This window comes from Phascolarctos cinereus, unplaced genomic scaffold (assembly GCF_003287225.1).
Source record: "Phascolarctos cinereus isolate Bilbo 61053 unplaced genomic scaffold, phaCin_HiC Scaffold_1;HRSCAF=81, whole genome shotgun sequence".
Lineage (NCBI taxonomy): Eukaryota > Metazoa > Chordata > Mammalia > Diprotodontia > Phascolarctidae > Phascolarctos > Phascolarctos cinereus.
Genome location: NW_027555514.1, coordinates 88846200 through 88859602, shown reverse-complemented (window position 1 = coordinate 88859602; position 13403 = coordinate 88846200). Strand labels below are relative to the sequence as shown.

Genomic DNA, 13403 nt, shown 5'->3' with positions numbered 1-13403 from the left:
TAGGATTACAAAGGAAACCAATTGTATGGAATATATATATATATATATATGTATGTATGTACACATATATACATATATGTATGTATATGTATATTCATACATATATGTATGTATAGTGTTCACAGACCCCAGGTAAAGAACCCTTGCTCTAGGTCTTCATGAGGATTCTTTGTCTATTCATTTTTATTTGCCCTTCTTTTTATGTGGTCATAATGAGTGTGTTCTCCATTCTAGAAGTTTCCTTTTTTTATTCTGCATTATTTCAGAAGACTTTCCAGATTTCTTTACATTCCCCCAGGAGAACGGAAACTCTTTGAGGGCAGAGACTTTTTGTTTGGTGTTAGTATTCTTTGAACCTAGTAGGTCCTTAATTAATGCTTGTTAAATGGACTTAATTTATTCAAATTGTCAATTCTAATTATTTTCTAGTCAGACATTTGTAACTGTAGTTCAAGAACGTCTAAAGTTTGTTGTGTAGATTGGGGAATCATCTGTGTAAAGATGACAACAGAAGCCATGATCAGTTTACCAAATAAGACAGTATAGAACAACAAGACAAGAAGTATGAGGATTAAATCTTGGGGGATTAAGGTAATTAGGTGATGTGATTTAGGAAGAGGCAGCAAACAAGACTGAGAAGTAATAGGTAGGAAGAGAACTAAGAGAGAACAGCATCGCAAAAACCTAGAAAGAGCATCTAAGAGGAGGTCATTAATAGTGCTAGAGGCTGCAGAGGTTAAGAAGCATTAGGTTTGGGAAAAAGTTGGGTTTGGCAATTAAGAGATCTTTGATAACTTTGTACATGGTAATTTCAGTTGAATGTTGAGGTCAAGAGTCAGACTGCAGAGGGTTTAGAAGAGAATGAGAGATAGGAAATGGAAGTAGCAAGAACAGGTGGCTCTTTCAAGTTTATCCCCCAAAGGGAGAAGAGATATTGGGTAATAGCTAGCAGAGATAACAAGATCAAATAAGGATATCTTAAGAATGGGGGTGGGGAATGGAGATGTGTTTGTAGGTGACACAGAAGGGACCAGTAGGAAGGGATAAATTGGAGATAGAAGAGAAATAGTGGGGAATAATGAGGAAAGGGAGGGGGGAAGGGAGCTCTTACAGAATGGTGTAATTTTTTTTTTTTTTCAGTGAGGTGAGATCCTTAGCTGAGCACATGGAAGCACAGGTTGCCTTGGATGGCTTGAGGAGAGATGATTTTTGGAATAGCTTCTGGTAAGATGAGATTAGCAAACAGATCAGAGGGGAATAAAATGGTTGTCTTGCAGCTTGTGTGGGTTCGGTTAAGATCAGAAAACAAATTGGCCCCCTAACTAAGGTTCAATTAAATAATGTTTGTTAACAGTTCAGGATTAGCTAGAAGGGTTCCTGACTGTATCTAAGTATTTGTATTTCTTTATGTCTTTTTCTACAATTGTATTTTTCAATATGGCATATTTTAATTCTTGTAATTAACTATTTTAATACAGGTTTCTACTTAGTAGACAAATAAAGATTGAGTGAAAAGGGGTACTATTTTTTTTAAAATTTAACTAATTATGCTTAAGGATCCCTTATCTGTTTAAATCACAGGATCATTACCAAGATACTACATGGTTGCCACTTACCCCAATGGCAGGCAAAACATCCAAAAGGAAATAAATAGACTTCAAAATTCTTACTGTACAAATTTAAGCCTATAAAGTAAGAGTAAACAACAGAACAGTTTTTATGGTATTTTCTGAAGCCTTGGAATAATAAATTAGAAGAAATTGATCTAAGTTCTAAAATAAAAAGAAATAAAATAAAAAAGAAAAAAGTTCTAAATAATAAAATAAAAAGTCAAATTTCTAAATTCTTGACAAGGAGAGATCATTTTTACTATAATACCCTTTCGTGTGTGTGCATATCTTGTATAAGCTCTGTGTTTCTCTCCACATATGATCATAATTTCTAGGAAGATAATCTAAATGTTCCTAAAATATCCAACCTACAAACTGAATTGATGTGGACCTCTTTTTCTTTCAATACTTATCTTCCACTTCAATAACATTACAAAAAGAATATCAATAGTAGGCACATTCAGTATTGTCTTTGACAGTCTATTGTCAATTTGGGGCCTTAGCAGAGCTGGATGCTACCGAGTGACCTACTCCTAAAACTTGATTTGACATTTTCCCCGTCTAGGCTCATAAGTGTGAGCATTGTTATTTCCAGTGTCTGACCTTACCAGTGACTAAGGGAAATCATTTGAAATAAAAAAGACCTCTCTCCTGGCCATCTATCTTCTTTTCCTTGTCCCAGCTCCTCTTCTTCTGTGGCTAATAACTTCTCATCTGAATGGAAGTCCATTTTCTACAGCTCCTTTGTATGATTGCCGATGGAGTCACTATTCTGTAACGATGATAAAATGTCACAAGTGATTTTTTTTTCTATCACATATTGGATTTGGCCTAAGATTGTTGGGACATTACTGTGATGAGGAGAGATCCTCCTCTTTGAAGCTCAAAACAAATGAGGCTGGTTCCCATGTGAAGCATGCAGTTTGGCACAGTGAAAAGTATGATAGGTCAGAAAAGTGTGATGCTATCAGAGATCTGATTCAAACCCCAGTTTTGTCATTTAATATCTGCATGACCTTGGGCAAGTCACTTCAACTCTTTCATGATTCTTAAAATGAGTTTCCTGATTCTTAAAATGAGAGTGTTAGATGAAATTCCTTTTAAGATCCTTTCTACCTCTAAATCTTTGAAACAATGAAATTCCTGGAAAGTTGCCTTTGAATTGCTAACTTGTAGATGGCTCCCATACTGCATACACACACACACACACACACACACACACACACACACATATATATATATATATATAAAATTTTTTTTTGTGGCAGGGCTAGGCAATGGGGTTAAGTGACTTGCTAGTCACACAGCTAGTGAGGCTGGATTTTGAATTCAGGTCTTCCTGACTCCAGGGCCAGTGCTCTATCCACTGCACCACCTAGTTGCCTCCCATTGCATATATTTTTTTAAACAATTGAGGAAGAAAACAAAATTTTTACCCCCAAACCTAAGTATATGTGTGGAATATTGTTTGATAAGACTTATGAGGAGGCATAGTTGGAGTTTGTATCTTGTCTGCAGTATCTTTTATATTAAAAAGACTGTGGATAAAAATAGATTATTTCATAGGGAATGGGTTCAATGTTTAATAGCACCATGAATTTTTATAATGGCTTACAGTTCTCAAAATATGTTCTCACACATTCTCTTTTGATCTTCATGGCAATCCTGTGAGATGGACTGGGAAGTTGTTTCATGCCTTAACAAATTGGAGATCAAAGAGATGAAATGATTGTCTAGGATCACATCTTGAACTTCCACTATCATAGAATCTTGGATGCTAGAGCTAGAAAAGGTCATTTAGTTAACTACCTCATTTTACAGATTATGGAACTGAGGATGAGAGATGATGTGATTTACAAAGTGTCATGGAGATTACTAACTATTGGCTTTGAATGCAGAATCATAGCATTTGAATCTCTGATCTTTGAATCATAGCCATAATTTGAACTCAGGGTGTTTGAATCCTAGTCTGGTACTTTTCCTCTTATGATACATTTCATCCCTTGAGATATGCTTGAGGTTCCTTTCTTGGAAAAAAAACCACAGTACTTTAGTTATTCATGCTATTCCTTTTCCACTCTGAACAGTAAGAGAGACTGATCTCTCTCTCTCTCTGTAATCTCTCTCTTTCTGTTCCATTTCCCATCATATATTTCCTTACTGCCTTTTTGTCCCTTCCATCTTTTTCTTTCATTGATGTCTTCTCTTCCTCTTCTCCTTTGTTCTATCTCTCATTCTTCCCTTTATTTTTTCCCTCTACTCATCCTATCATCCTCCATCCTTTTGCCCCCAGCTCTGCATTTTTCTCTCCCTATTTCTATATTCCTCATTTCCCATCTCTCCTTTTTCTCTTAAATGCCAAAGTGAAAGATACCTAGTAACACCATATTCAAGGTTTGGAGCAAAAGGTCATAGGCCATTCAAGTTCCTTTTTTTTTCTCATCTTAATCCTGAAAATGATCTGTATACGTGGTTAGAAAAACAGAGAAAAACATACTTTTATTACTGGGGAGTTGGCTTACTAGCTGTCCAGTGCATATGCTCCTTTTCCTACTTCTGTGCTTTTGAAGTGACTGTTTTCTATGCTCAGAAAGCACTCCCTCCTTGTTTCCACTTTTTGGATTACCTGGTTGTCTTCATGATTCAGCTTAAGGACCATTTTCTACATGAAATCTTTCTTGCTTTCCCCAGCTATTAGGGTACTTCCTCCAAAAACTAAGTTGTATTTACTTTGTATACAAATGTATATACATACATCTTATCTCTCTCTCTCTCTCTCTCTCTCTCTCTCTCTCTCTCTCTCTCTCTGTCTCTCTCTCTCTGTCTCTCTCTGTCTCTCTCTCTCTCTCTCTCTCTCTCTCTCTCTGTCTCTCTGTCTCTCTGTCTCTCTGTCTCTCTCTCTCTCTCTCTCTCTCTCTCTTTCTCTCCCTCCTCTCTCTCTCCCTCTCCCTCTCCCTCTCCCTCTCCCTCTCTCCCTTTCTTTCCCCCTTCTCTCTCTGTGTCTGTCTCTGTCCTGTCTCTCTCTCTCTCCCTCCCTTCTTCTCTCTCTGTCTCTCTGTCTCTTCCCCTTCTCTGTCTCTGTCTCTCTCCCCCCTTCTCTCTCTCTCTCTTTCTCTCCCTCCTCTCTCTCTCTCTCTCTCTCTCTCTCTCTCTCTCCTCTGTCTCTCTCTCTCTCTCTCTCTCTCTCTCTCTCTCTCTCTCTCTCTGTTTCTCTCCCTCCTCTCTCTCTCCCTCTCCCTCTCTCCCTTTCTTTCCCCCTTCTCTCTCTGTGTCTGTCTCTGTCCTGTCTCTCTCTCTCTCCTCCCTTCTTCTCTCTCTGTCTCTCTGTCTCTTCCCTTCTCTGTCTCTGTCTCTCTCCCCCTTCTCTCTCTTCTCTTCTTCTCTCTCTCTTCTCTCTCTCTCTCTCTCTCTCTCCTCTCTCTTCCTCTCTCTCCTCTTCTCTCTTCTCTCTCTCTTCTCTCTCTGTCTCTCTTTCTGTCTTTCTCCTCCCCCTCTCCCCCCTCTGTCTTTTTCTCTCTCTGTCTCTCTGTCTCTGTCTCTGGCTCTGTCTCTGTCTGTCCCCCCCCCCCATTACAATGTAAACTCCCTGAAGGCAGGAACTCTTCCACTGTTTTCCTTGTATTTCCAGCACTTAGTTTGGTGCTCAGCACTTGGTAAGTGTTTAATAAACAAATGGTTATTTACTGACTGGTGGATTGATCATATGTTAAATACTCTTATCCCCTGGCAGGTGTATATTGGAGATCAAGTCTACTAGATCATGTTTGTATCCATGAAAAATTAAGAGAAAAGGAGCCACATTTTGAGTTTGTAAGTATGAAATTATGAAATACCCAGATTTGGGAAAATGACAATGGGGCAGGGTAGGAGAATAACTGACTTGAATTTCTTAGGTAATTATCTTAGTCACAAAAGTCTTATACTTTTTTTTTGTTGCATGGATAACCAGAGACACAATACACTTAAGTGACTTTTACATCATAAAGAAAATCAATAAACACATTAAAACATATTCAAAATAGCTAACAGAAATAAAAATTCAAACAGGTTTAAGATTCTACCTAACTCCCATTAAATAGTCAAAAAAAAAAAGACAAAATTCAATGCTGGTGTGGTTGTGGTAAGATAGGTCTTCTATATTCTGCTTGTGAAGTTGTTAATTGGGCCAATCTTTCCTGACATCAATATGAAATTATATAATAAGCATTACAAAATCTTGTATACCCTTTAACCCTGTGGTCCCCCTGATAGGACTATACCTTAAGAAGGTTATTAATGGGGAAAAAAGACCTATCTGTGCAAAAAATATTTAAAACAGCATTATTTGTAAAAAAAAATTCTGGAAATAATATAGATGTCCACGAAATGGGAAATGACTGAGCAAATGATGGTATATGAATGTAATAGTGTATTATTATTGGGCACTGAGGAATTAGAAAAATTCAGAAATACATATGGAGGATTTGTAGGAATTGCTTTAGAGTTAAGAAAGCAGAACCAAAAAAACAATATATATGATTGGTTCAATTGAAGGTAACAATAATGCATATGGAGTATAGAAGGTCAACATATCCGTGTTATTTATATGATAAAGTAGGTCCAAAAGAATGAGAAGGACAAGAAATATGAGTACTGCTATGTTAAGGTTGACACAGTCATATTTATATAGTCATGGTAAGAGAGAAAGTTTACAGATATATACAATTTATAGTCTCTTCTTTCTTCTTGCATGTTATTTTTTCTCTTTTCTAATTGTCTTTTTTATTTGAATAACCACACTTGTCAAGGGGAGCTAAGATAACATGTATATTTGGAAAGAGATGGAAAAAAGTGAGTCTGAGGTTGAGTTGCTTCTGTTAGTGCTTGGAGCCATTGCTCCACTGCAGCTCTATGGCTATTCTCGGAAGTAGTCTTGACATTTTCAGTAAACATTTGCTTTCCATTGATGAAGAGGGCTCCTCATTAGGAAGGAGACAGATGGCAAAATAAAATATGCGTGGGAAGCTGTTTCCCATAAGAGGAAATGTTGTGAAACTAGTGACAGTGCCTAGTAGGCACTCAGGAAATATGCAGTTGGTTTATTGGGAGAAAGGGGTCTGGCCTTACCAGTAGGAGGACTAATCAGTCGTACCACCTGGTGTGATAAAAGAAGCCCCTGGAAAGTCCTTGCCTCCTCATTTCTCTCCCATTGATGTCTCAAATTTCACAATTAGTAATTAATTTGCTTGGGTTTAAGCATTGCCCTCTTAATGTGGTCTTATAAAATGCAAATAACTCTGAAAATGGTAACCCATTGATCCTTTATACTCCAAATAGAATGTCTTTCACAAGAGAGACATATGCAGTAGGAGTATATGGGACACTGGGAAGTAGAGTTGGATGGCAAATGGAAAGTTTGAGATGGCAAAGACCAGTGGAGAAGGGGGGGCATTGAAAATAAACCTGCACTGTTTTTACAGTTTTGGAGGGCCTGCCTAGTAATGTGTCCTCATGAAGCACTTTGATCCTAGGACAAGGTATTCAGTGTGTGATGCTAGGAGTCAAATTCACTTGATAGGGACATCTTGGAAGTATGCCATCATGTACTAGTATCAATAATAAGCATCAAAAGGCTAATGTTACAGCTTCCCTAATTTTTGAATTATAAATCAACTGTAATCCTTTACTGTGAAGGGGGTATGTGGAGGTAGGAAGTGTAAGAATGAATCGCACTTAATGTTAGCAAATTTGGTATGCTCAGAAGCATGGCTGTCCCTCTGGATGCTCATTAAATGAGTTGATCTTCTTAATGCTACACTTTATCATATGAATTCCAAGACTGGGACATTGTATCCAGTTCTCAAAAATCATCTACCCATGGATTCACTGTGCAGTCTTGTTGAGGACAGATGTCAAAGCATTTCTAAAGGTTTTTTTTTTCTTATTCTGTTACTGTTTGAATTACAAACAAAAACTTTGCTGAGACAAATCTTGTCTAAGCTAGGGAAGTAATCTTCCCTGAATTGTACTGGCCTGTCAGGTGTCTGAAAAAAAGAAAATTTAAAAAAACCTAGTATTTATGCCAGTTATAATACTAATTTTTCTTGTTTGTTGAAGAAAGATATTTTGGAAGAAGCTGAAATAGATATGAGACAGAACAGTGCAGAAATGTTGCTTTTAAAGAACTCTTTATGGTCTAGTGCCTGAAATCTTTGCATTAGGATCAGAAACAAAGAACATCAGCATTGGAAGCACCCTCAGATATTGTCTAATTCATTTGCCATGCACAAAAATCTCAAATTGCTATGTTATTCTAATATTTCTCTTGAATTCCAGTCCTGTAGCATCAACTGCCTGTTGAACATCCACACTTGGACCGTCTGTAGGTATCTGGAAATAAGCACATCCAAAATGGAACTGATTATCTTCTCCACTAAAACATATCCCTCCTCCACCATCCTCCCAGTAATTTTGATTCATAGCATTGGAGTAATATAGACTTCTCCCTCTTTCCTAACTTTTGTATCCAATCAGTTGTCCAGTGTTGTCAATTCTACCTCCCTGATAACTATCACATCTGTCCTATCTTCTTTTATCGCATGGCCACTACCTTATTTCATATCTTCATCACTTTTCATCTAGATGATGATTATATCTTAGTAATTGGTCTCCTGATTCTGGTCCCTCCCTTGGAGTATAGATCCTCCATACAGATGACTAAAGGACAGGTCTGGTCATGTCATTTCTGTCTCAGAAACTTTCATTGCTACTCTGTTGTCTCTAGGATAATATACAAACTCTTCAAACTGCTATTTAAGGACCTCTTCAATCTAATTCTAGCCTATCTTTTCAACCTTATTTCCTTTACTCTGTTTTATTTTTTTAAAACATAGATTACTAATTGGATAAATCAGGGAAGTGCTGGAGATATAGTTCCACTAAATTTTAGCACTGTGTTTAATAAAGTATCACGCTATTCTTGTGGGGGAAAAATGATGCAGAGGTATAGAATAAAATGACAATACAATCAGAGTTAGACGTGGTTGAATGACTTGAATTAGACACCCGGTTCAGTGTCAGCCTAGAAAGTTTCCAGTGGAGTGCCCCAGGAAGCTTGCTTGGTCCTGTACTATTTAATGTTTATTACTAATGAGTTAGATAATGGCATAAATGGAATGAGTACCAAATTTGATAATAATGGAAATTGTGAAGAATGTATAACATGCTGGAAGATAGGATTCAAAAAGACCTTTTTTTGAGAATTAGGTTTAATCTAAAAGAGATGAACTTGAAAAGAGACGTATTAAAAATGACTTCACAAGTAGAAGAAGCAGAAGTAAGAGAGAGCATTTCATCTGAAAAAATCTGGCAGTTAGGGTGAACTGTGAGTTCACATGAATCACCAGGATGATATTGGAGCCAAAAAAGCTACTATGAATTTTGGCAACATTGAAAGAGGCATTGCTTCCAGCAATGAGGCGATAGTGCTGCCATATCCTGCCCCAGTCATAAAACATCTAGCATAATGTATGGAATTTTTTGTTTGTTTTTACATGTACCACAATTTTATTTTTTGGTTACTTTTTGAGTTCCAAGATTTCTCCTAACCTGCATTAGAGAAGACCAACATTTGGTATAGATACATAATGTGGAATCATACAATACATACTTTCATATATCGGTTCTTTCTCTGGAGGTGGTTAGCATTCTCTTTCATGAGTCCTTTGTAGTTGATTTGAATGATCACATTACTCAAAATTGCTTAGTCATTCAGTTATTCTTTGAACAATTATGCTGTTACTGTATACAATGTTCCCTTGGTTCTGCTTGATTTACATTTCGTGCAAATCTTTCCATATTTTTCTAAAATCAACCTGCTCCTATTTTCTTACAGCACATTAGTATTTCATCACAATCATATACCACAACTTATTCAGCCATTCTGCAATTGATGGGAATCCCCTCAATTTCCAGTTCTTTGCCACCATGGATTGAGTTTTGAGGAATGACACCAGTAAGCTGGTGAACACACAGTACAGGGCAATGACACTGGCAAAGAGTGTTGAGTCCATGACATATACAGATTAATTGAAGGAACTGGGGACGTTTAGGCCAGAGATTAGAAGATTCTGGGGAGAAAGGATAGGTCTCTTCATGTATTTTGAAGGCTCTCATGCTTCTTACTTTGTTTAGCACCAGGAGGAAGAAATAGGAGCAAGGGGTAGATGTTGAAAGGAGGTTGGTCAATTTCAACTTGATTTCAGGAAAAACTTCCACATGATAAGAGCCATCTGAAAGTGGAATGAGCTGCTCTGGGATGTAGTGCATTCCCTTTCCTTGGAGATCTTTAAATAAAAGCTGGATGACCACTTGTTGGGTATATCAGAGTGCTGACTCCCCTTCTCTTCTCCCTGCTTGGCTTAGTTGCCTGATAAATTCCCTTCTAGCTCTGAAATTTTACAATTCTAACAGACTACTGTGTTAGGTCTGGCTAGAGATATGCTGGGCATAGTACAGAAAGTTTACAATCTTATTAGGGAGAAAATGCTTCCATACTTCAAGTAATTAGATAAAATGGAAGAAAGCCCAGAAACCATAAGCAAAGTGATAATCTGAGAGTAATCAAGGAAAAAAGGCATGATGGTGACAGCAAATACTCTGACCTGCCTAAAAAAAGGAGACATCAGTGTTGATAGGAGTTAACAGTGCTGAGATAAGTATTGAAGGATGAATAGTGTAATAAAACCAATTTAAATGTCTGTTAAAATATTTAAGTTTTTTTTTTATTTTGTCCTGGACTCCTAGTTTCTAAAACAAAATCTCCCTGGTTACCCTAAGCTACCTTCTCAAGCTGTTGATAGTGGAAAACAGGCTCTCAGAGAAGGAAACAAATAATTTATACAAATTAAATTATTGCTAGCTCTAGGTAAAAAAGTTTTATTGCTAGTCAATGTGGGAGTGAAGAGAATTCAAAGGGGCCGCTACATATGTCTTCTTGACTGGATGAATATAGTCAAGCAGACTTTTTGTACTTTCATTGGCAAAACATACATAGTTAACCACAAGCAGAAAAAGTAGGAGAAATGCTAAGAGCAAGGAAGTTGAAAGTGACAAGCTAGGACCTTTCCTGTGATAAGCTAGAATGGCAAAGGCAAGGTGAATAGACAGTTTGTATTTGAGACAGAGTTGCTGGTTGCTGAGTGATAACCAGGTGGGGAAAAAATTAAGGTTAAGCCAGTTTGAAGGATAAGGCACCCCTCCCCTTGCCTTAGGAAAGATGCATTAACAGACACTCAGAATCAGTATGAGTTGATAAAAGAAAAATTTAAGATTATGTGGAAATATACCAATTTATATTCCTTTGTTTTATATTCATCAGTACATATTTATATAGAGCTTATTATATGCCAGGCACTGTACTAAGTGCTGGGGATACAAAGAAATAGCAAACACTTTCCCTATGTTCAAGGAGCTTACATTTTTTAGTAACAGTAATTTATACAGCGATTTCCCTAATGAAATGTTTCCATATGCATAATTTCATTTGATCCTCTTAACAACCTTGTAAATTAAGAAGGATAGGTAAGATTATTCTTATTTTCTGGTTGAGAAATCTGAGGCTCAGAGAGGTTATATAACTATTAAGAGGCAGAGTCAGAACTTGAACTCAGATCTTTTGTTTCCTACAGTAGTGTTCTGTCCACTATACTATGATGAAACATCACCTTTAATAATTATGTGTCTGTTATCTCTCCCATCTAAGCAATAGTCACTAGATAGCAAGAATCATGCCATTGATTTCTCTTGTACCCCTCAACATTTTGCATAGGGCTGATTGCATAGTTGTCCTCAGTACTTGTTGACTTGATTTAGCTGATGAAATCAAGTTAGGATACACCAGTTACCAGAGAAGTGCGCTTTTTCCTCTGGCTGCTGATATCTGCATCGGAAATGTCTGAGGAGAAGGGCCACTTGGTAGTGAGAGCCAAGTTAGCAAATTACTGCCACGAAAAGCACAGGTGTTTAAGCAGCTGCCAGTTAGTTAGCTCACATAACCAGAGAAAGGAGGTTGTGAAGAAAAGATGAGGTAGGGGGAAGTGGGGCTGAAATGAGAGGGAAAAGAGATTGTAGACTTCAGTAGGGCCAAGATGCCTGTCTGTATTCAGGGTCATTATTTGTATTCAGTGAGTCTACTTTGAGATCCTCATAGTTTTCCTAATTTATTTTATTTGGTCACCCTCAACCCAGCAGCTACTTTGTCCTGGCTGCCTCACTTGGTGTATGATGTAAAGATCAGTTCAAATGCTCTGACAGTTCAGTCCAGTTATTGAATAGCTGCAGTTGTCTAAAGTTCAAGATCTGGCTCACAAATCTTTATTCCTATTGGTTTTTAGAGGAGGGTGAACCCCCCCAAATAACTCAAAATCTCACCCATAGTTAACATTTATATTCAATTTTATATATAAGCCCTCTGAGATTTGTAAAGTGCCATTCTTGCAAAAATGCTCTGAGTTTCAAGTACTATTGTCTATTTTAAAGATGGGGTAACTGAGGATTTTTGTTGAATGATTTGCCTAAGGTTACAAGATGAATTTACATCATCCTAGGCAAGTTATAACCTTTGCTCACCTGGAATATGGGGACAATAATGGTACCTATTTCCCAGAGCTATTGGAAGGATCAAAGGAGATACTATCTGTAAAGTGCTTTGCAAACCTCAAAGAGCTCTATAAATGCTTGCTATCAGGTGAAAAAGGAGGGAAAGAGGGGGAAAGAATACTCCCTCATTCACTTGCATCATTATTTGTGATTACACAATGACAATCTAGAATGATCCTTGGAATGGTTATTCTTAACCATGGTATAATTGAAAGAAGAGTAAACTTGAAATTTAGAAACCAAAGTTGTAGTCCTAGCCCTGCTGCTTTCTATCTTTGAGGCCATAGTTGTCTCATGAGTTGTCTCATCTCAATGAATCTGCAAATGGTATAATTATACTTTTACCAGCCTTTTTTGAGGGTGGTTATGGATGAGGTCATCATAAACTTAACATGCTCTAGAAACGGAAATTGTCATTCTCCATGTTCATCAGCTACAAACATGCTTAGGGGTTATCAGGGTTTTGGACTGACTGCTCATATCTATAGCTACTGGAATTTGATTCATGAGATAGCATAGTACTCGTGAACAACTTGTCCTTTTGACAGTTTTTTGAAGTGGGTATCTTTATCTTTGGTACCCCTTTCTTCCTTTTTGTGTCCCTCACATATATAAAACCCTTTATAGGTTATAAAGCCCTTTATGTATGTACCCTAGAAGAATTTTGCCTCAAATCCTTACCTCTGTAAATTCACCTTGGGCTCAGGAAGGAGGCACAGAGAGTTCTACAGGGAGTAGGTTTCTAGATCTTGTTACCAGAAATGAGATTTCCCCTTGTGACCATGCTGATTCCTTTGTCAAAGGGCAGAATGAAATAGACAATGGTCTTTTCTTCTCTGTTTAGTATTAGGAACTTCTTGGAGTCAAGAGACAAGTTGCAGTGGTAGAAGCAGCCATGAGTGAAGATTATCTAACAGGTAGGAGGATGCTGGAGCAACTGGAAACAGTATGAGACATACAATCACTTAAACTTGAGTGCATGGAGCTCTACAGACTGTTATGAATCCTGGTTACAGTTCCAGGGTGCCAGGAAGAAGCTTTACTTTTTTTTGTTGTTGTTATTTTGTTGTTCCTAGGATAGAGACCAAAATCTCTTTTCCTTTCTGTTTTTGAGCCCCTGATGTGGGAACTTGAAGGTTTTCCCTATCTGCATGG

The 13403-nt window shown here is 37.5% G+C and overlaps 1 long non-coding RNA gene across 1 annotated transcript; it reads left to right on the top strand.

Annotated features, from left to right (window-relative positions):
• Positions 1-270: 270 nt before the first annotated feature.
• Positions 271-13165, top strand: LOC110223893 (uncharacterized). Its single transcript, XR_002328822.2, has 3 exons — positions 271-339; positions 5341-5420; positions 13093-13165. It is a non-coding gene; the product is annotated as an uncharacterized LOC110223893 (long non-coding RNA).
• Positions 13166-13403: the final 238 nt, after the last annotated feature.